General features: G+C 45.9%; 1 long non-coding RNA gene and 1 pseudogene across 1 annotated transcript; both read right to left on the bottom strand.

The window, feature by feature from the left end:
* Positions 1-2135: 2135 nt before the first annotated feature.
* LOC136357511 (uncharacterized) lies at positions 2136-3110 on the bottom strand. Its single transcript, XR_010742834.1, has 3 exons — positions 2825-3110; positions 2603-2734; positions 2136-2539 (listed from the first exon to the last, which is right to left on the bottom strand). It is a non-coding gene; the product is annotated as an uncharacterized lncRNA (long non-coding RNA).
* Positions 3111-10727: 7617 nt separating this feature from the next.
* On the bottom strand, positions 10728-15632 carry LOC136357465 (uncharacterized; annotated as a pseudogene).
* Positions 15633-24861: the final 9229 nt, after the last annotated feature.

Genomic DNA, 24861 nt, shown 5'->3' with positions numbered 1-24861 from the left:
CGTGGCGCATACGTGACAAAATTGACCTGGCCTTCATCTGACGTGGCAATTTGATTTGAAAATTAATAAAAAGAGTGACCCCACATGTCAGTTACAACAAAAGAATTAATTAAAAATGGTGGGCCCCACATGGCCACGTCATTCACTCCCCTCCTCTTCTTTCTCCTCTCTCTCCATCTCCCCTCTCTTCATCTCTCCCCCCTCCTCTCTCCATCTCCAGGAGCCGGTGGTTCGGTGGCGCGGCCAGCCGGCGGCGGAGCCAGGGATGATCGGGGACGAGGACGCCGGGGAGCTGCGCCTGGATGGGGGATGACGACGGTGAGCGCCTAGGCGTAGATGATGAGGAAGGCGAAGAGGAGGTTGGCGGCGACGCCGACGGAGACGACGAGGAGGTGGTCGAGGACAGGCCGGTTGCGCAGGAGGCTTGGGTCGTCAGGTGGGAAGCCGAAGTCCGGGTCGTCGTCGGGGAAGCCGACGTATCCCCGAGCGGGATGGCACAGAGAGTGTACTCGACGGGGGCGAGGCGAAAATGCGCGAGGGCCGGGGTGAAGCCAACGGAGAACTGGGAGACGTGGATGCCGTCGGACGTGGCGGCGACGAAGTGCCCCGACTTGTGGACGAGGACGATGGAGGCGAGGACGGAGGCGGCGGAGTCGACCGACTCGACGCTAGCGAGGACGTCGGACAAGGGGTCGCCGCCGCGTCGCCGGCCGCCAAACCTCTCGCGACGCCATGTCGTTGAACCGTCGGCTCCTGGAGATGGAGATGGGAGAAAGATGAAGAGAGGGGAGATGTGGAGAGAGGAGGGGAGTGAATGACATATGGGGCCATCGTTTTTTAATTAATTCTTTTGGTGCAACTGACATGTGGGGTCACTCTTTTTTATTATTTTCCAAATCAAATTACCACGTCAATGCTACGTCGAATGAAGACCAGGTCAATTTTGCCACGTAAGCTAAAACCAGTGTCCAAATCACGATGGGACCCATATTGCACCGGTTTAGACAGTTGAGGGGCCCGTTGTATCTGGTTTTGTGATTGAAAGATGAAAATCGGATTCGTTGGCAAGTTAAGGGGCCTCAGATGAACTTATTCCTTTTTTAAATAGTCCATATTTCCTTTGTATGTAACCGGCCCAATTACCTGGTAGGCCCATCTACCGCCGACTACCTTGCTTCCTATGTTTTTTTATTTATAATTTTTTTTATTAAAAGTTTTACAAAAATAATTTTCCATTTTGAAAATTGACGGAATTAGTCGCCTACCGCCCTCTGGGAGGGCGATTTTTAAAAATCGCCCTCCCAGAGGGCGGCGAAAATGACGTGGCAGCCGGCCGTTCGCTCTCGGGCGACGGCCGTCAACGAAATTTGCAGGCGGCCCCCTTGCCGCCCTCCGCTAGGGCGATTTTATACTGTGCAGGGGGCCGCCTGCAAATGGGCGGCGAGGGGGCATGGAATTTTGCAGGCGGCCCCCTTGCCGCCCTGGGGGAGGGCGATTTTATACTGTGCTCTATATTTTTTGTATAAATATCAATAGTTATCAAATCTTTTTATATTGAAAACTATACAAGATTAAAATCTCCAAGACTGGTAAAATACAATTTTATTATTTTTTAGGACATATTTGGATTGTTACCGTACAAATATTTTGTTAGTGCCAAAATATAAGCAAGTTTTGGCACTACCAAATATTTGGTAAGGTAAAATTGCATTTGATCATATTTGGTTTGCTGCCAAAATGTAAAATTGTAGTGAAGAATGTTCTACATAATCTCAAATCTAGATTACGTATTACCAATGAATAGGCTTCCATTTTCGTGTGTGGTGTGCTAGTGGGAAAGAAGATATGAAGAGATTGCCTTCAGATTGTCAATTATATAGCGTCGTTTTCACTGCAATATATGTGAACTCAATGAGATACATTATTCATTAGATGTGACAAGACGATCACGCGTGGGCGTGATTCACTTTATGTCAGCAGGCAGCGCCGAAAGTTGATAGTGATAACTCGAGCTGCCGCTTTTCATGTGTGCTGTTGTGGACTGTGCGCGCTACTGGATATGGCACTACCGTGAAGCGCCGAAAGTGTGTTGTTGTGAGCATAAGTTGTTCAAGCACCATATGAATGAAAAGAACTACGTAGACGAGACAAACACAAGTAGTACTGCAGTAGTAATAGCAAAAGTAGTACTGCTTTACAAGTTTGTAAGCCAAAAGAAACGGTCACATAAGGACTGAAGAGGTAGAACACTACTGACGAGGCCTCTTACCCCTGTCCCTCCTACCCTGCGCCCTAATGTGCCCCTGGGAGTATGTGAGTCGGTCCGGGGGTACGGCACGGCCAACCCGTCCTGCCTGTACAGGTGTGACCTCTGGCTGCTCCTGAGTGTGCGCCTCTGGAGCTCCTCCAAGCTGAGAGGAGCCTAGTACGTCCTGGTGGTCTGCACCGTGCAAGTCGTCGTCGTAGAACTGGCTAGTAGGACCAGTCCTACCGGCGTGAGACGAAGAGGCCCCAGTACCGAAGATCCCGGCTGCATATCCTGCTGGACAAGGACCATCAGTTTCGTACAAGTATTTAACAGTAGTAATAAAAAGTAAAGTACCGTGTGGGCGAGGGATCGACGCTCCGTGAGAGGAAGAGCTGGCGAACGCGCCCGAAGAGGTGGCGAACGCCCCTGCGGAGCTCGCGGAAGCGCCGGTCGTGCCTGCGAACGCGCTCGAAGGCAGACGAGGTCCTGCGATGAGGAAACGTGCAGTTAAAACATGGTGATATATTCGTGCAAAAGCTGAAACAAAAATGAACTAATATCTGGGCTGAACTGTACCGTGCGAAACCGGTGCTGTAGGTCGCACTGCTCCGAAGGTAGGGGCGCTCGAAGGCAAACGAGGTCCTGCTCCGACGGTAGGCGTGCGAGGCCGTGGGTGTACCGGACCAGCTGGAGGTACGACGTCCACGGCGCTGCGACAGGAGAAGACGCGCATGACCGCACGCATCTTCTCCTGCATCCGGGCGAAGGTCACCCTCTGCTCAACGTCAGTCAAGTGCAAACCTCTGTTCAACCTCACCTGGACTGCGGTGATATCGGCACTGATATCCCGTGCGGCATCAGCCTATGCAAGATGGAAATAAAAAATTCAGTAGTTGTCCTATATTATGCAAGATAAATAAAATAATTGTTGGAAGTAATACAAATTGGACGTACCGCCACGAAGTAGTCTCGGTCACGGTGCGTGGGATACGCGTCCGTGACAGCGGCAACGTGCGGCTCTGGGGCGTCTGGAGTGAAGGTCACACGCGCACGAGTGCGAGGAAGGTACCAGCGAAGGTAGTCACGGTAGTTCTCCTCCGTGTGTGGGAAGAGCTCGTTGATCACCTCCTCTGTAGCTAACACCCAGTCGTCAACGTATTGCTGTACACGTGGAGCCCAAAGTGCGCCTGCTAGCTGTCCCCGTCGAGTCAACCTGTGAAGAGAGGTAAATTATATGGCTCGATGATGTAATTATCATAAAAATTAGAAATGAACAATCCGAACTCACGAGTGGTCGGCAGGGGGGACGGTCGGCTGCACGTTGCCCGGAAACACCTGCCTAAGTCCGAACTGTCTCATCACACGCTGCGGGCAGTGAGGCTCAACGAAAATGTCGAACACCATCGGCAGGATGGTGAGCCAGTAAGCCTGGTCGCGTGTGCACAAGGACAAAAGTCCTAGCGGTGCTCTCGCAGCGACAGCCTCTTCTGTGTACGGCTCCCAGATGACGTCGCTCGGCTGGAGACGGTCAAACTCAAACACGAAGTCCGGGTAACCACGTCTCACCTGGACGTGAGCGTAACGACGCTGCAATAAACATGATCGGAATTAGACATGTTATGTGAAGGAAAAAAAAAGAAGAGGACTGATAAACTTATAACGCAGCGAAGTTGCACTAACCCCACGTCGACACCAGTAAGTCCCCATCGTGGGACCGTCCTCTGGCCACTGCGCGCTGCGACCAACCCCGTAGGGTGCGCTGTCCACCACTGGTCGCCCTATGGCAAACCTCTCGGCTGCCCAAAGCTGAAGCAACATAGGGCAGCCAGCGATGATCGCTCCCGCGTCAGTCTTCGTGCACGCCTCACAGAGGGCACAGTATGTGGCTGCTAGCACGGCAGAACCCCAGCTCCACTGCGGCACGTCCTGTGGCTGAGCATCCGCGATGGACCGTGCGTAGTGGACCAGCCGGAAGTCCACAGCGTGCCCGTGGGTGCTAGTGAACATCACCCACCCGAACAACCACAACAGGTACGCCTCAAGGGAGCGTCGGACCGAGTAATCGTCAGCGTCAGGGTGCAGACGGTCCGCCTACAATTAAGAATGAAATGTTAGTACAAAACACTCATCCGGTCGCAAATAAGCATGTATGATAATAACAACTTATTTACTTACAGTGAACTGGAGCAACCAAGCCTTGCTAGGCCCGACTGTAGAGTACGGAGGAAGGGTGTTGGCCGGTCCTAGGTGTGGAAGGCGCATCACTTGCTCGAAGCGCGCAGTGATATCCTCCTTCCACCCAAAAACACCGTCCACGGGACCAACTGGTGCTCCCGCCAGCGGTAGCCCGAGCAGGTACGACACGTCCTGCAGTGTCGGAGCCATCTCCCCACAGGGAAGGTGGAACGTGTGCGTCTCAGGTCTCCAGCGGTCTACAAGAGCGGCAAGGAGTGACCGGTCTGCATCCCACCGCTTCGCTGGGTCACGGTCGTCCGCCGCCGCCTCAACAAGCCTACAAAGTGGTAGAAGGCCTGCCGCACGCAACCTGTATAGAGCAAACTTCAAACATAAGTACAACACAAAGCAAAGTTGAGTTGAAATGTGAACATACGCGTACCAAGGAACGTGACGGGGGTCGACACGCAACCACTCGCGCGACGTGCGTGGACGGAAGGTGCCGAGCTGTGCACCCTCGACTGCTGACAGGAACGAGCGGTGGTTCCTGTCAATCCCACGGTTCAACAGCGCCGGTGTGTCGTACGCCATACCTGCATCAAATAGGTTGATTAGAAACATATAAATAATTAGTTCAACATAAGTAATAAATGTTCATAAGCGAATTACTAACACATATTAAACAAGAGTACAAACAAACAAAAGTGTTTAGTCCGAACAGTCATCACGATAACATTATGATACAACACCGAATAGTTCGCAATACTACTAGTACAACAATAGTCTGAGGTACTCATTACAACAACATTGAATTGAAATTACACGATAGAAGTATTTAGTCCGAACACTCATTACATCACAACAGCATTTTATTTCCTAAATCGAAAGCACTGTTACACCATGGAATCGCCTGCTGCGCGACGACGCCTTGGCCTTGCGCTCCTGCTTGTTGTTCCTTCACCAGGTGGTCGCCTACCATCACTTGCCTGTCCAGATGGACTAGCATCAGCGCCGCTTGGAACTTCTGCATTCTTCGGGCATTTCTTGTAAGTATGGCCGCGCAGATCACACTTGCTGCAGCGTAAAGTCCTCCCACCTGCTTCTGACTCATCCATATCATTTCTGATGCGTCTAGTTTGGCGTCGACCCTTTTTCACCCTTAACTTAGATGGATCTGGAATATAAAAAACTTGGGCACTCAGCGTTGTGTAAGATCCTGAGATCCCGAACCCATATATCTCCTCACTCCATGTATGAAAGATTGCTTCTTTCCTGAAATAATTTGAGACGAACACATTGGGAGATATGCCACAATCACCGGCAGCAGCAAGAACGTGTGAGCAAGGAAGGTGATGAAGCTTCGGCTTCATACAACTGCAGGTACATCCACCATCCGCCTTCAAGACACATTCCTGCACGGCTTGCTTGCGATAGATACCACGCCTGCTCCTATCAACACACATTATTTCATACCGATGCACTTGTGTGCCTTGAGCAACAACTCTATGTCTCCGTGCCTTTTTGATTTTATCTTCCATGTACTTTGTCACTACGTTGCCAAACACTATGTTGTTATCGGCCATGGACGGACCAATTTTCTTGTATCGATCCCTAAAGTAGACTTGCGTGCCGTGAAGGATGAATTCAAAAATAGCAACCAATGGAAGTACCCGAACTCCTCGCATTACCCAGTTGTACAACTCTGCCAAATTGGTTGTCATTATGCCATACCGAGATCCATCGGTGTCGAACAATAGAGACCACTTCTCCTTAGGCTCATTCTCAATCCACTGAGTGAAATTTCTGATGGACGACCCTGACCTCCTTCTCATTGTTGGTGGGTCATCATGTAATGCACCAAGAGGTATGGGAGGCTCGTCACCTTCAACTTGTGGTCTGCGAGATTGCTCATCTGTTTGCTTCGTTGTCAACTCGTCCAACTTGTCCCACAACTCATTAAATTTCTTCTCTTGGTTCTGTGCACAGAGCCTCTTAAAGAGCTCCATAAGATGCTTGTTCTTGAATTACTTGTAGAAATTTGCACCCATGTGACGCATGCACCACCGACTCCGAACATCAGGCCACTTAGCTGGAAGTCCCTTCTCATCCCAATCGTTCTGCAAGTAGTCAATAGCCCGCAACATACCCGCATGACGATCATGTATAAGGCAAACGTTGGGCCTCATACGCACCACTGCAATGTGCACTCTCTCTAGGAACCAGTACCAGCTTTCAGTGTTCTCACTCTCTACAAATGCAAAAGCCATAGGTAGAACCTGTCAATATCTGACCTCGGTATTTACCTGTCATAAAAGTTCCATCTATGCATAGAACAGGTCGACAATGCACAAAAGCATTGATGCAAGCACCCAATGAGAAAAAGGCTCTTTGCAGCACACTCTTTGTTCGATCATCAACCGATGTAAATGTATGTAGGTCATAGTAAGTATTATTATTCCTCTGGGCAATGGTGGCTAACAAACGAGGCAAATTATCATAAGAAGCTTCAAATGTGCCATACCTCATCTCAATGATCTTTTGTTTGGCTCTCCAGGCCTTTGCATAGCTTATGGTGTACTTGAATTTGTTCTCGATGTGCGTAATAATTGATTTTGGTTCAAAGCCAATGTTACCAACAACACTGCTGTACATCTCACTTGCCACAAAAGCTGAAGTGATGTTTCGGTGATACTTCTCCACCCCTTGTAAGTAGCACTTGTGCTCGGTCACAATGCTAACTTTCCAATAATCATTCCATTTACCCTTATATGCATGGACACGCCACGGACAATCTTCCTTCATGCACCTCACTTCATACACATAATTTGTTGACTTGACCACCCTAAACTCTCTCTGCAAGGAAACTGCCCAATGCTTCACCGCCTCCTTCATCTCATCCTTATGAGCATACCTTGCACCCTCAATTATCTCGTTCTCTTTATACTCCCAGGGTACATGATCACCCTCTGATATAACAAGTTCAGAGAAGTCCTCATTTGCCCAATCAGTGGCCATTACATCACCTTCCTCATCGGATGATGCGTCGTCCTCCACTTGCTCATTATCCGAATCTTCCCTCTCCATTTCATCAACAATTATACCGACTCTCTCCCCCTCATCCGCCATGCCCATGGCCTGCTCCTCCCTTGGTTGATTTTCCTCATTTTCCATCGATGGTCCAACAACATCCCCTGCATTGCTAGGACCCTCCACATCTTCGGTTCGCATTGAAACATTTGTATCTTTCTCTTGTACCGACACAAATATAACGAGGGGCCATGACCGTTCAAAAGCCATTTCCACATACCGTCTCCAAGCAGCAGTGCTGACCATCGGCATTAGTTCCCAAAAATAACCTTCTATTGCACGACTCACTACAACAGATACTGACATTGTGTAGACTTCTTGGTCTATTCTAAATCCTCTCAACAACCAACTATAAACTGACTGAAATGTTCTCTCCGCAGGCCTATCGATGCCCTTAGATGTCATTACAAAATCTGACAGATCAACACCATCTGGACCAAATCTAATATTTCCTTCACCGTGAACTATCTGAAATGTGACCTTACTTGACATTGTGCCTGATGAAAACATTAACTGCGTTAACCTCGCATTTCTGTACTACGCCCTAAGTTACATTCTCTACAATATTGTTCTCTAAATTTCTAAAAGTACGTTACATTCTCCAGATCAAACTAAACTACATCTTACAATTAACACTACTGTCTATGTCTCAATTCATACTATTATATTCTATGCTCTGGATCTACACATATGTGCTGTGTGCTATAGATGTGCTAAAATATATGGAACTAAAACTAAAACGCAACATATATACTCAAACATAACATATTAGTACAAATGCAAAAGATGTATGGGAGCATACCTGTGATGAAGTGAGCGAACCAGCAGGGCTTCGCCGCTCCCCTTTTGCTGCCCTCCCCTCTCTCTCTTTCGTTTTTTTTGGATTTTTAGTGAATATAATGAAATTTCACAGAGGAGGGACTGGGCTTTATAGGGGGGGGGGGGGGCAAAAATCGCCCTCCCCCAGGGCGGCAAGGGGGCCGCCTGCAAAATTCCATGCCCCCTTCGCCGCCCATTTGCAGGCGGCCCCCCGCACAGTACAAAATCGCCCTCCCCCAGGGCGGCAAGGGGGCCGCCTGCAAAATTCCATGCCCCCCCTCGAAGCCCATTTGCAGGCGGCCCCCCGCACAGTACAAAATCGCCCTCGCGGAGGGCGGCAAGGGGTCCGCCTGCAAATTTCGTTGACGGCCGTCGCCCGAGAGCGAACGGCCGTCTGCCACGTCATTTTCGCCGCCCTCTGAATCGCCCTCCCAGAGGGCGGTAGGCGACTACATCCGTCAATTTTCAAAATGGAAAATTATTTTTGTAAAACTTTTAATAAAAAAAATTATAAATAAAAAAAATTCGGCAAATGCCTGCCTCGACCGACAGCGAGGGCGACCGGCGATGGCGGCGCGGGGAGGCGAGGGGAGCAGCTCGTCGCGACGGTGCCTACTGGGCGGCGGGGCAGGGGAAGCCGGCGCGGCGAGGGAGAGGGAACCATCCAGGCCATTCCTCAACGGTTGCTCTCTCTCCCCCTCTCTCTTTTTTTTTTTCGAATCCAATCTAGGATCCTCTTCGCTTGGCAAGGAAACTGATCCTTTTTTTTAATTTCTCGTTGCTTTGGTAATTTGGTTAAGTTATAATCATGGTTATACTTGCGTTAAAAGAAAAATAGAGAGAATCATGGTTATGCTGGAATCGACTGTTGTGCTTAGGGATGTGGAAATTTGGGGAGTGTTGTTCGATTACTAGTTTATTAGGTTTATCGCAATGGTGAGTTGCAGAAACTCGATGCACCGTAGTTTCGGTCGCAATATGGGAGACGTATATTTGAATTTGAGAGCCCTGTGCTCCACAAAAATCAGGCACCGTGGCATATTGGCATCATAGTGCGTTGACATGGGCGCATGACTTAATTAGGAGTCGAGTTTTTTTTAGTTTTTTACGTAAGAAGGTAGAGCCAGCTCTACCTTATAGTCATTTCATTGACAAAATGGAAATGAACGAAGTTACAGAATGAGAATACACAGAGGGGAAAAAATGAAGAAAGAATGTACAGAAACTTGAAGACAAAATTGATTTACTTTACATTAACTTTCTCTGATTGAAACACACAGAGAGAGGATTTCGCCTTAGTGACTGCGTTGGCTCGGTGCTTCCACAGTTCAAGAGAGTCGATAATTTGCTGAATTGTGTTTGAAAGACTGGCTTGTTGCCTGTCAAAGATCCTGTTATTTCTTGTCTTCCAAAGTGTGTATGCGCAGACTGCAAACCAGATTTCTTGTATACCCTGAATGCTGTTGTAGCTGTCCCAGATTGTTTCTAAGAAAATTGCTGCTGACTGCGAGGAATTAGCTAGGTCTCGGAGACCTAGTTTCTCCCATAAAGTTGTGGCTGCCTTGCATCTTGGAATAATATGGCCTGCAGTTTCTATTGCTGGGCATATGTCACAGTGAGGATCGTCGTCCCAGTTCTTCTTGACCATATTGTCTTTGGTGCTTAACTTGTCTCTAAAAGCTAACCACAGGAATGTTTGCATTTGTTGGGGACAAATTTGATCCAGATATACTCGGCGGGCTTCCAAAGCGATCTGTGGTATGTTAGGAGCTGATAAGCATTTGCAGTGGAAACTTGAGCTTTTGGGTATAGGAGCTCTCTCTGGTCTGCGGAGGCATTAGGTCTTGTATTATGCCCATTTCCTGTAACTCCAATTCTGCCTGGTAAGAGAGGTTTGGATGAAGCTTGATTTGCCATGTGTGATCTTGGTGCTGTGATCCATTAATCAAGCTTGTTGCTCTGTCCTGTAACTCCAATAGGAGTCGAGCTCACATTAATCAACATTGTTGCTCTGTCCACAGAACAAGAAAGAGGAATATTGTACTCCATAAGTTGCGCATTGTCATGGTCTGAATTTCTCAGCCATAGTAGGTGAGTTATGGGCTGCTACTGAGTACTGACTTGTATTGAATGGGGTTAATCAATAGGGCAGTAAACCCAATTTTTAGGTGTCAAATAAACCACAGAAATTTTATGGAAATAATCGATGCCACGCTAGAACGTGGGAGTGGGATAGGAGTTGCAATTTGTCCACTCCAACAAATGATAATTGGATAAATCATCAGTAGCAAATGGATTACAGTGCAAGGTTAATGAGGTACAGATACAATACCCTTTGATCATCTTAAAGGTAAATGTATGCTCTTTCTAGCAATATGTGTTTTCTGGATGTAAATGCAGGATCACTTTATTTACCCTGCACTAACAATATGCATGGTCTTTTGAATGTAGATGCAAAATCATTTTATATATTTTTTTCAGTAGGCACTGTTGATGCCTTGCAGCCACTGACGACCCATCAGTTCTTTTGTCCTGTCCACTAGAGCCAAGAGAGGTTTTCTGCATTCCATGAAGCCTGCGTCACCCAAGAAAACCATGTAGTTCTCAGCCCTTGAGGACGTCAATTCTACAATTGACAGTGCGTCCATCATCTGGTATTCATTGAAACAATTGGCATAGTGAGAATTGCACTCCATCATGTATATGGATTGCTCAAGTATCACCCTCCGGATCCCAGGGCAATGAGCACTTGGTTTCATGTTTGCATTCAGTAAGTCCACTAGCCTCTCAATGAATCTTCGCTTAATCTGTCTGTGCTCTAGTTCTTGGGAAAATTCTTCAGGAAGGACTTTGCATATCTGTGAACTAAGTCCAATGAGGATTTCTAGTTCTGGTCCTTCAGCATCCATTATTCTTTCCAACACCTGTAGTGGAATCAACAATGTCATGTAGCATGATAAACATAGTTGGACAAACTGTAGTTATACTTATATAGTTTAGTACTATCTCCGTTTCAGGTTATAAGACTTTCTAGCATTGCCCATATTTATATAGATGATTCATTAACTAGAAAGTCTTATAATATGAAACGGAGGAAGTAGTAAATAGATGTCAACTTTTACAAAAGAAAAAAAAAGAAAAGATAAATTTTGACAATAACTAACAGATACCAAATGTACAAATGATACAGCATGCTAAACACCTCTAATAATGCTATACACCAAGATTATCAGGGCTTACCGCTGGCAAGATGTGAGATAGTCCCTTTAGGTCTGATTCCATGAGCTCGGGTTGAGCATGCATGCATAGATTACGTAACAAGCTTGCTGCCACATATATGTATTTATTATCATCATGGATTAGGATCATATTTCTTAGTTTGTTAATGAACTCTGGTTCCTTCGACATAACCAAGCAGTTATCCACATTTTCTGATGCTAGCATTGCCAATGCTTGCCCAGCGACCTTTGGCAGCAAGCAATCAGCATTTGTACTAGATGGTCCGTTGCAATTGAGGAATGCCTTCATCAGCCTGGTAATGAGCACCTGTATTTGCCCAATCTCCTGCCTTGCATCTCTGTCAATGGCAAGGTTTCTGAGGATTTCTGCCACGAGCTTCCTTAATTCTGGTGTTATGCTGTTGTCACCCAAGATCTCTGCAAGGTTTCTCAACAGGAAGGGATGTTTTGATATCTTGTGCCTTAGTGTTATGCCAATTTCTCCTTCAATGCTTGTGAGCCTCTGCAACACCTTTAGTGATGACTTTAAGAGAACCTTCTGTTCTTCGGAATTCACTGTTGCACTTGTGAAGCTTGTGAATCCAATGATTTTGGGGATCAGGTCAGTTACTCTGTCGATTTCCACAGAGTTATTTTGATCACAACCAGCAAGGCTATAAACAATTGACATGCCTAGTGCAGGAAGAAGATCATCGTCTGTCAGTGGTTGCTCCTTGGGAATTGACTAGCACTCTGATATCCCCTCCCAACATTTGTATGTGGATCTTGGGTTGTTCAAGTGCGTTGATCGGGTTGGTGTTTTCAGCATGATATCAGTGTCCCCAGCTGACCCTTGTTTTTGCCCTTGATCACCAGCTGCATCCTGGCTTTTCTCCTGACTTTCTACTGTATCAACAAATAAAGGATCTCGATCATCATCTTCATCCAGAAGCGGGTGTCTTCTTTTTGGTTTTCTGTCAGTATCCAGGAGTGTAGAAACAAGGTACATCGTCCCAGGGACAGTTACAACTCGGAGGCTCTTTGCAAGCTCGGCAGTTACCTTGGCGGCATATAACCTGATAGTTGTATGATCATTTCTGCTAGTCCAGCCCAACATGCTGATTAACCTTGCCATGGTCTGCGTTGAAGTGGTCAGTTTCTCCAGTAGCTGTGCCCTGGTCGGATCTCTCTGCAGAAAAATGTGCATCATCCGGATCCCATACAGCTGTTTCTTGGACAAGTCAGAATTTATAGAATCCATGGCAAAGTTGCTGAGGCTGATCCTCTTTGCAGCAAATACACCTCCTTCCATGTTTTTCTCGAAGGCGTATGTGTAGTACAGATTGACAGATTCAACTCCCCATTGGCCTGTGAATCCACCACGGCGGACGAGGGTTCTCCGAGGGATGAACGAGAAGACCTCCAGTATGCCTGCAACGATGTAAAGTATTCCTTGGCCAAGCACCATGCTATAGAAGATGGTTAGAGATTCACCAAAATTTTTTTGGTCATCAACACCGAAGTAGTTATGTTCTGCAAGGCGATACCCCGCGAGGCTGACACGCACGAGTGCTGCTGGGATATGTAAGTTGCCAAATGACAGTATGATTGCAGCACATATATCGATCACGATCATCTCTAATCGAGAGTCTGGATCAAACATGAGAACCAGCATCACTATTGCAGCAAACATGCATGAGTTTAGAATAAACTGACGCCAAAAGACGTGTTTGCTATTTGGGAACCGCAGCCTGCTGATTGTCACTAGGAGCACAATCGCAGAGAGAACTGCGTACGGTATCCACAAGGTAAATGAGTTCTTGAAAATGATTTTGTGCATATTCCGATGGTAATAGTGAAGTATGGGGGAAGCCAGCAGTAGGATTGCAAAAACGGGGCTCCATTGAGAGAGCGCACGGCATGGCCAGTTACAGCTCTGTGACCTTCGAGCTGCTCGTAGAAACTGTCCAAACGCAACTAGTACCAGTATTAACAAGATTGAAAGTAACAGTAGTGCCCAGAGATGCAAGTTCGAAGCAGCCATGCCCAGCATTGCCAGTGCATCCCAAAAGAATACGATCACGATCAGTCCGTTGCCACCAAGGAATCTGAAAGCACCTCTTGCTCGGAAGAACAACTGGTAATCGGATTTGTCGCTGCTGAACATCCTGAAGCACGAGTATGGTGTAATTAAAGAAAGGGTTAAACCAAAACCATATAATACTAGCCTGACAACACTGCAGGTATTGGAGTACAAATTAAAAAATCGAGGGGGTAATATGAACGGTAAGTTTGTAGCCAATCTCAACCAAGCAAAAAAAAAAGAAAAAAAGGCGATGACAAAATATTTGTTATTTGTTTTGCTTGTAGAAAGAAAAAAACTATTCCCCCGTTTCATATTATAAGGCTTTCTAGCATAATGAATCTAGATAGAAAGCCTTATGATATGAAACGGAGGAAGTACCTTGCCAAATTATTTGGCTTAGATTTAAATGTTAAGAAGTAACTTTAGTAGCAAACCAAATAAAGACTAGCCAATTTGTTGTAAAAAATAATACAAAATTGCAAAAAAAAAGGGGCCCGGCTAGAAATGGCCATAATCCAAACATAGACATAACTAAACTGGCAAGTAAGTGCACTATTTACAGTCCAATTTATCCTTTCCATTTTAACTTGTGCATATTGAATTTGAATTTGAAAAGATGAGACGTTCTCTCGAGGGAATTTTTTTTACCCGTGCTTGTCCTCTCGAAAAAAAAAAGAAAAGAAAAAACAGTGTTCATATCCCATACTGCTGTACTGCTAGTAATATAACACGCATGAAGAAATATCATGTAAAAACGAGTGTTGAAAATTCGTGAAAATCATATATAAAAGTTTTGTAAATTTATGAAAAAATTAAGATAGGTGTAGAATCTTACCAAATGTCAGGTCCAAACTCAACTTCATTTGAAAGAAACAGAAATGACAAATTTCAGATGAATAGTACACTGTTACTATTCACCTGAAATTTATCTTTTTTTACTCCCATATAAAGTTGAGTTTTGATAAGAATGTATTTCATATACATCAAACTCAAGTAATTTTTTTATGAATATATAAAACCTTTAGGTACTATTTTCACGAATTATTAACTCTTAGCTCGTTTTCACGTAATATGTCCTCACCGATACTGGCGTAAGCTAAACAAAATCACATATACATAGCGTGTGTTTAGTTCGCGAAAAGAAAATTTTTGGATGTCACATCGGATGTTTGATCGGATGTCGGAAGGGGTTTTCAGACACGAATGAAAAAACTAATTTCATAACTCGCCTGAAAACCGCGAGACGAATCTTTTGAGCCTAATTAAGCCGTCATTAGCAAATGTGGGTTACTGTAGCACTTATAGCTAGTCATGGACCAATTAGGCTCAAAAGATTCATCCCGCGATTTCCATTGCAAATTGTGCAAGTAGTTTTTTATTTTTATCTATATTTAATGTTGAGATCTCTTTACTGTCCATGCATATATCCAAAGATTTGATGTGATGTTTTTGGAAAAAAAATTAGGAACTAAAGACCATAAGGCTATTCTCAACCCAATGATTAGGATGGTATCCATAGCATTAAATAAGTTACCACCTAGGATGAAAAGTGATGTGACAAGTAAATAAATGATGGTTTCTATACAACATCTAGCATCTAGTACTAGTTTTTTAATTATGTGGAGTTTATGGAAACTATATCCAGTGTGTTGGGTTAGGAATAGCCTAGTATAGTTGCATACCTTGCGGCTTCTATGAATACAATGACTGTCGTGAACCAATAGTCGTTCTTCGAGTCGAGCACGGTGGGGTAGCCGCCGAGCAGGATGACAGTAGCCCAGGTGAAGGCCAGCGTGCCGAGCGCGTTGCCCGTCCTCTCCATCAGCGCCACCACGCGGACGAAGCGATTCAGCCACTTCTCCGGCGCGGCAACTACCTGCCGCCCTTGCCGGCCGCCGCCGTGAGCCGGCGGCATTTGGAGGCGGTGCTCTCCTCCGGCGCCGGTGATGTCTCCCATCACCGGACCACCGCTCGCCTCAACGGGAGACGGCCTTGCCATACTGCCTACTCCAAGTCCAACGAATCAGAGCAGTCCACTGGGCAGCTCAAGTGAGAGCGGGAGGGAATGAAATCCTGTGTAAAGTGTAGTCAGAGAGCTACACTAGCATGACTTTGGAGGTATTTTTAGTCATTCAAAGTAAACGAACGAGATCAATCGGTATAGTACGGTGCAAAGTACCTCTATACAATAACTTTTACTGTTTTGCACTGTAGCGTAAGACTTAAATTACTGTGCTTTCCTGACTTATGATGCCAAAGACAGAGGAGCCGGTCCCGGGAGCACGAGCACCCGCAGCAGCTTGCCTTTGTATCACATTTCAGAACAAAATAACAACAGCAACTGCACAAAGCGGATCAGTACGTATGTACCTGTAATTAAATCACACAAGTTTTGAGAAGCTTCCATTTTTGCAAATACTAATCGGCTTATTGAGCGTGTTCCCCAAGATACCATTGACATTGAGAAGATACGTACGGTGGGTGCTTTGGTATCAGCTTTCCAGTTATTTTTTTCAACTGCAGAGGTTCTGAGTTTGGTTTCACCTTTCACGTTGTTGTTTTTGGCCATGTTGTCACCGCGGCCTGTCATGGGCCGCTGGCACAGTAGCGAGTAGTGTCCTTTCGAGCTAATCTCGATTATTCAAGCACGCTAGATGGAAGCAGATCGATGCATGCATGGCCTGATGGCCGGAAGCTCGGATGGTGTGAAGCCGACTACGCTTTTCCCACTGGTGGAGAAACCCTTTGTAGTCCCGGTTTGTAACCCCCCTTTAGTCCCGGTTCCCAAACCGAGAGTACCAATCCGGGACTAAAGATCGCTATCTTTAGTCCCGGGTGAAATAACCGGGACTAAAGATCGATCTTTAGTCCCGGTTGGTAACACCAACCGGGACTAAAGATCGAGCTGACCTTTTTTTTTTCATGGCCCTGTTGCTGCATGGTTTATATATATATATAAACCATGCATATATATGATTCAATACATACATATACATATATATATACATATATATATATATATATATATATATATATATATATATATATATATATATATATATATATATATATATATATATATATATATATATGACCAAAATATATTTATATTATAGAAAATGTGTACACATGCATATAGAAACATATGTAGTCATGTATTAATTACAATCCATTATATGTCCTAGCTAGCTACGATTTCGACGTAGTAGTACTCGCTGCTAGCTCAGAAGCTAAGGACCGGTGAATTGTGTTTCCGTCGTAGTAGAATTCACCCTTGGGATCAAGGATTTCTTCGTTGATGAATCCCATGAGTTGTTCTTGAACCGCCACGATAAATTCCTTGTGTGTGGTCAGGTTATCCCTCATGCGAATAAACTATATGAATGTATGAAATTGATTAGAAATTAAACAAGAAATCGCTACGTAATGAAATTTTGAATTTATTTGTACGTACATCGAGCTCTCTTGTGGTGATGATTTGGTCTGCAAGGCAGTGGCAATACTCGCACACGTAATAGCCGCACAAGTTAGTTCCCTGCTTTTGCTTTGCGCACTACAAATAAATGACAAACAACGAGAGATCTAATTAATATACACTTGTATGTATTTGAATCGAAGAAATATAAATGTAGAGCATGTGTACTCACAGGAAATTTGAACTTCCGCCTAAGTCTTTCTCTCCATTTGCCGCGGACCAAATGACGGAACCGATACCAAGCCCTACATGGAGTTTAAAGCTATGATTCGTAGTAGCAATTAACATAACAAGATTTTCTTAATTAACAAAGGAACTTATGACGGTACCTGTCTATAAGTTCGAAAACCTTGTCAAACGTAGACTCTTTTTTATCCATTGAGTCATATACGTTGACGGTGCAGGCCTCCAGGTCGAAGAGTAAAAGCACCCAGTGGAATCTGCAATGTGCGTGGGATGCATTACATATGAAACATTTAGCAAGTTCGTACGGGAATGAAATTTGGTATGTAGGAAGACAGTAAAATTAAACTAACTCTGTGTTGTATGGCAACAGTATGAACGTCTTGTAATGCTGCGCCTTCAGGAGATGGACGAGATTGTCCTCTGTTTCTTGTGGATATTGGTCGAGCATTGTGACGTTTACTTTCCGAGGGTCGATGAATCCAGTATCGAAAACCCTCCGCCGTCGGGCCCTTTGAATCTCCATTCTACAACGATAAAAGGGAGTATATTATTTTCTATAGTCTACTTATATACAAGGACCCAATTAATTAAAGGAGACGTATAGTAAGAAATCTAACTGAACGATATACTTACAAAATCCAGCAACTCATAATAGAGACGTCGAGGGCGTCCAGCTGGTATAGTTCGTAGATTCCCCTGAAATTGATCCAGAGAATGTCATCTCCTTGCAAGAAGTCCGTGTCCCTGATCCTCGCTCCGATCATCTCTCTACCGGTGGCGCTCATCTCCATGTACAGCTGATGGAACTTGTACATTTGTGTGGGTAGGGACTGCAGCAGCTCAGGCTTGACAAGCGGTTTACCGAGTTCGTACATGTATTTCACTTCCGCCTTTTCGATTGGTGTGACTCCTAGCAATTGATCCGTAGTTAGACCGGTGTCAGTAATAAATTGTTCTATCGTCATTTCTTTACCGGTCACCAACGGCTCGATCTCCTGGTTTGGTTGCTCTCCAAGCTGAGGGACTGGTTTGGACTTTCCAGAAGATGCTTTCTTCAGCGTTCGCTCATAGTCCGATAGCTTGATGGCCTCCTTGACAGATGCAGACATACCCCTGAAGAAGTTCCTGACACTGGGGTCTATAGGAATCTTCTTTTCTGGACTTCGAGGCTTGAATTGTCTCTTGACTTCTGATGCAACGTAAGCGTCAAGCTCCTCTTGCGTGCAATCGTACCCCGGGTCCTTGTTCTTGGCGGCGTCAACTTTCGCCTTCTTCGTTGCCTTTGTGTGGGCAGGCGGTGGAGATGGGGGGGCCCTTGACTTTGAAGGTGCCGGAAGAGGAGCTTGCGGGGGAGTAGGTGTAGGAGCACGAGGAGGAGTCGGTGTAGGATCCTGAAGAGGAGTCGATGCTGGAGCCTGAGGTGGAGACGGTGCTGGCGGAGCATGAGGAGGAGACGGTGCAGGATCCTGAGGAGGAGATGGCGGAGCCGGAGGAGATGGTGCACGAGACGCCGCTTGTCGCCCAGGGAGGATGATGTACCGCCTGCGCCATAGAATAATGGCATGGCATGTGTCTCGTAGATGCGTCTCACCGTCTCCTCCAGGGTAATCCAGCTCGAGGTCCTCGTACGCGCCTTGGACCAACTCAACTTCGACCTTCGAGTAGCCTGCTGGAATCGGCCTGCAGTGGTAAGTACCTGAAGGGTCCGTTGGGATGGCCATGCCCGACGCCACCTTCATGTTGTGAGAGATTATTTATTAGTAATCAACATATATAAGCAGCAACTAGCGGAATGGCTAAATCTTACCTTTATTGATAAGTTCTTGAAAGGCATATGCAGCTCACATGGTGTCCGCTGAGTGATGTCATCAACGGGACAGGTCGATTCGTCCTGTGTTTGCATGGCGTCCATGCTCTGTGATCCTACCTGCCCTGTTGAGGCGCAGCTGCTACGGTTTCTTGACGGGCTCACCATTGCAGGAGGAATGGTCGGCTGGGGATCATGGGACCGATGTGCGGCCATGCGTTCATCAACCTTCCTTGCCACCTCCTCTTGCATGTTGAGTTCGTAGCTCGATACCCGGAACTCTAGGTCTGCAATCTTCGCCTCGGTATCTCTCTTGCTCCTCATCCAACTCCTGTACGTGTGGATGTCCTCCTTGAAACCAATCTTCCAAGGAATCACCCCTTTCCCTCGTGTTCGTCCTGGATGCTCTGGAGTCTGCAGGGCGAGTGTCAGCTCGTCCCTATCTCTGTCTGGTCGGAACGTGCCCTGAGAGGAGGCTTCCACTGCATCTGTTAGTCGTCGCGCAGCCTCTCGTATCTGATCGCCGAAGACCAGTGAGCCATCAGCTGGGTTGAGCGTTCCACCGTGAGCATAGTACCAGAACTTCGATCGTTCTGGCCAATTGGCTGTTGCCGGTTCGATACCCCTCTCAATCAAGCTAGCCTCCATCTGCTCCCACTTCGGCATCGTGACGCTATAGCCTCCTGACCCCAAGTGGTGATGGTACATCTTCTTGGTGGCATTTTCTTTGTTTCTTTCCATCATCGCCTGCCCTTGTTCACCTGTCTTATATGCAACGAACTCGTCCCAGTGATCCCTTAGCTTTGGGAATGTGTCGAAGTTCGGTGTCTGCCCCTTCAGTATATACTTCTGGTACAGATCTCCCTTGAAGCTCTGAAACTGTTCTGCCATTTTCTTCAGAGTCCACCTTTTCACTTTGTCCTCTGTACCCGCAGGAAGGGTGAATGTCTCGAGCATTGTGGTCCACAGCATCTCTTTCTCCGAATCTGGGACAAAGCTCTCATGATCTCCGCGTGCCCTTGTTCTTCGCCAGTACACCGTACTGACAGGCACGTTATCCCGCACAACCCAACTGCTGTGACGTACATAGTTCTTGGCGGCTTCGGCCGGGGCACTAGGACGTCCATCTTCTTCCACTTCCGTTATGATGTGTCGACCCTCAAGCTTCTTCGCTGCACCTCGTTGCCCGCGTGCCCTCTTCTGTCCAACGGAGGGTTGACTACCACTAGCCTCCTCCTCCTGGTTCCCCTCCACATCCCTTTCCACGTGCCCCTGCTGGTTCCCCTCCGCATCCCTCTCCACATTCCCTTCCTCGTTCAAGTACTGGTTTGGATCCTCGTTCCCCTCTTCTTCATTCCAGTACTGGCTGCTTCCCTCCGCGATTGTATCGTACAATATCTGTTCCTCATCACGGTCAGCCATCTGTTGATACAAGAAACATCTGCTAAGTCACGAGACATTTATGTTTTAACAATCTAAGTCATGTATGCTAAGTGTAAATGTCGTACATTAGAACCCTACACAACCTTACGTGCTAAGTCTAATTACAAATCGTGATATAAGCTAAGTCTAGGTGACGTATATTATACAACCCTAGCTAGTAAATAATTATATACTAAGTCTAATTACAAATAAAATAATCTTATATTAAAACTCAAATAATATTACATGCTAAGACTAAAATAGTCATGTATATGCTAAGTGTTTCGTGCGTATATGCTAAGTCTAATTAAGACTACAATAGTCAATTGCTAGGAGTCGCACCAATTCCGTAGTCAATAATGTCATACTAAGTCTAATTTGCAATAAAATAATCTTATATTAAAACTCTAATATATTAGAACACTACACAATCTTATATGATAAGTCTAATTACAGGTCTAATAATCTTAATTAATTGCATTACAAATATAACAATCATTTATATTATTACGTCACTTGCCTGCTCCAATTCCTTCTAGGGCTAGCTCTTCCACTCAGGCTTGACAGACGACTCCGACAACACGTCTTTTCTGCAAGATACAAAAAGATGTATTAGGATAAATGCGAAGTAACATATATATATATATATATATATATATATATATATATATATATATATATATATATATATATATTGCATTTCACGTTCACGTTCGTTCGCTCGTTCTCATTCACGTTCGTTCCCTCGTTCTCGCTTAATTGTCTTCGTTCGATCGTTCTCGTTCTCGCTCTCGTTCGTTCGATCGTTCTCGTTCTCGTTCACGTTCTCGCGGCAACGTACGTTGACGTGTTCGTTCCCGCTCTCGTTCGTTCGATCGTTCTCGTTCTCGTTCGTTAACGGCGGTGTGGCAGCATCGGGGCGGCGGTTAGCGCGGCGGCGTGGCGGCGGCGGCGGCGGCGTGGCGACGGCGGCGGCGGCGTGGCGTTGCGAGGCCGTGGCGGCGGCGGCGTGGCGTGGCGGCGGCGGCTTTGCGCGCGCGGCGGCGAAGGCGGCGGCGGTGTGGCGACGGCGGCGGCGGCGTGGCGTTGGCATGCGGCGGCGGCGTTGCGCGGCGGCGAAGGCGGCGGCGTGGCGCGTCGTCGTCGTGGCGCGGCGCCTCGTGGCGGGCGGCGCGACGGAGAGAGATCGAGATCGGAGAGATCGAGATGCATGAAGGGAGATCTGGCGGCGGCGGCTCTCACCCCAGAGATGCGGCGGCAGCGGAGGAGGCGGAGGCGGCGGCGAGGACGACGAGCTCGAGACGACGGCGGCGTCGGCGCGGGGATTTGCCCTAGGCAGTGGCGGCGAAGGAGAGAGGCCGAGAGAGATCGATCGGCCGAAAACGTCTAAGTGTTGGTGAAGAAGACGAGGGCGCACCGGGAATATATATACCCCTGGATCTTTACTCCCGGTTGTTGAGAACAACCGGGACTAAAGATATCTTTAGTCCCGGTTGTTGAGAACAACCGGGACTAAAGAAAAGATATTTACTCCCGGTTGTTCTTAACAACCGGGACTAAAGATATCTTTAGTCCCGGTTGTTCTCAACAACCGGGAGTAAATATCTTTTCCCGCTATTTCGAAATTCTTTTTAAACCCGGTTAGGGTTAAGAACCGGGACTAAAGATTATAGCACTGCATATGATTTTCGCTTACATATGTGTTTATAAAATAGAAGTTAATGCATTAACATTATTTAAAGTACAAAGATTAATGACAATTACTTCAAAAAATTATTTTTGTCTGTAATAAATTAAGTGGATAAATTGTAAAATATATGACTTATAATTAATAAAAATTCCAATAATCATATATACTTAGCATATATATGAATGATATTATTATATTGGTAAAAACTCTAATTAAGATATGTATGTACATACTGCATGATTTAAAATTAATAAAAATTGTAATCATCATATGTACTTAGCGTAGGAATTATATTAAATTAAATGCTAAAAACTCTAATTAACATATGTAAATGCCACATGCATGATTTAAACCTTTTAAAAATTCGAATAGTCATATATAAGTAGCATATGAAAGATAGTAAATTAAATTGTGAAAAACTTTTAAAAATTGTAAGTATCACATATGAAATTAACATACATATGAAATTGCCACCTGTGTGATTTAAAACTTTTAAAAATTGTAAGTATCACATATAACTAGCATATACATGATTTAAACTTGTTGAAACCTCTAATAATCGTGCGTAATTAACATATGCCATACATAAATTGATTTATATGGATAATCAATACATCCAAAATAGTTTACATCGTGTACACAATAATTACGGCATTACATCGGCAGTGACGGTTGACCGCACGTACTTTCTCCTCACTATTGTTCCCTCCTTGTGATCGCCGCGTGAGTAAGGGGTGTCTTCATTTGATAGGAGGATGCTAGGGTCAATCGTCACCGTGAAAGGGGGTTGCCCATCCAACTGATCGTAATCCTCGTCAGTCTTGTCCTCAACTCCGACGATTTTTCTTTTGCCTGGGAGAACCACTTGACGCTTAGGCTCATCAGGCCCTCTGCCCTTCTTTCCTTTGCTAGACATGTCCTTCACGAAAAAAACTTGCGTTACATCATTGGCAAGGACAAAAGGTTCGTCCGAGTATCCAACCTTGTTAAGGTCAACAGTTGTCATCCCACTGTCATCAATCATTACGCCTCCACCAGTCAACCTAACCCATTGGCACCGGAACAGAGGAACCTTGAGAGGACCATAGTCAAGTTCCCATATGTCCTCGATGGCACCGTAATACGTGGCAGTTGTTCCATCGTGTCCCATGGCATCGACACGAACAGCGCTGTTTTGGTTCGTGCTCTTCATGTCTTGGGCTCTCGTGTAGAATGTGTACCCATTGATCTCATATCCCTGGAATGTCGCGATCGACCCAGACGGTCCCCTCGCCAGGAAGGCAAGTTGTTGGTTGATCGACTCGTTACCCATGAGATGTTGTCGTAGCCACGCGGGGAAAGTATCAATGTGATGCCGTGTAATCCATGCATCGGACTTACCGATGTTCCTGGCGCGAACTAGAGCCAAGTGCTCCTCGATGTAAGGAGCTACCAATGAAGAGTGTTGCAGAACAGTGAAATGGGCTTTACGGAATAAATTGTTGTCTACCGTCGTTATTGCTTTCCTTCCGAGAGTTCCCTTTCCCCGTAGTCTCCCTTCATGGCGTGATTCAGGTACCCCGATTGGGCGAAGGTCTTCGATAAATTCTACGCAAAATTCGATGACCTCCTCTGTTCCATAACCCTTGGCGATGCTTGCCTCTGGACGAGCACGGTTACGAACATACTTCTTCAGAACGCCCATGTACCTCTCGAAAGGAAACATGTTGTGTAGGTACATAGGCCCGAGAATACGGATCTCTTTCACAAGGTGACAAAGCAGATGCGTCATTATATTGAAAAATGAAGGTGGAAATATCAACTCAAAACTGACGAGACATTGCACCACTTCATTCTGAAGGGCTTCTAATCTATCCGGATCGATGACCTTCTGCGAAATTGCATTCATGAATGCACATAGCTTTGTTATTGTTGCCCGGACATTGTCTGGAAGGATACCCCTTATTACAACTGGTAGCAGTTGTGTCATCAACACGTGATAGTCATGAGACTTTAGGTTTGTGAACTTCTTCTCCTTCGTGCTTATTATTCGCTTGATATTCGTGGAGTATCCAGACGGTACCTTTATGCTCTCCAAGCATTCAAACATACTTTCCTTCTCTGCCTTGCTAAGAGTGTAGCTGGCTGGACTCAAGTAATGGCTTCCTTTCTCCTTTGGTTCCTGGTGAAGGTCGCCGCGTTGTTCCATATGCTTCAGATCATTACGTGCTTCCAGTGTATCTTTCGACTTTCTGTATACACCTAGGAAGCCAAGAAGGTTTACACAAAGGTTCTTAGTGAGGTGCATCACGTCGATTGCGTGGCGTACGTCCAAGAATTCATAATATGGTAACTCCTAAAATATAGAGTTCTTTTTCCACATCGCCGCGTGACCATCTTCGCTCTCTATATGCTGGCTTCCAGGCCCCTTTCCGAACACTACTTTAAGATCTTTAACCATAGCAAACACTGTTTTCCCGCTGTGATGTTTAGGCTTCGTACGGTGGTCGGCCTTATGTTCGAAGTGCTTGCCTTTCTTCCGTACCGGGTGGTTTGCTGCAAGGAATCGACGATGACCCATGTATACAACCTTCCTACAGTGCTTAAGATATGTACTTTCTGTTTCATCCATACAGTGAGTGCTAGCCTTGTACCCCTTGTTGGACTGT

Source organism: Oryza sativa, chromosome 7 (genome assembly GCF_034140825.1).
Source record: "Oryza sativa Japonica Group chromosome 7, ASM3414082v1".
NCBI lineage: Eukaryota > Viridiplantae > Streptophyta > Magnoliopsida > Poales > Poaceae > Oryza > Oryza sativa.
The sequence above is the reverse complement of the archived record's forward strand: the minus strand, read 5'-3'. Positions and strand labels throughout refer to the sequence as shown.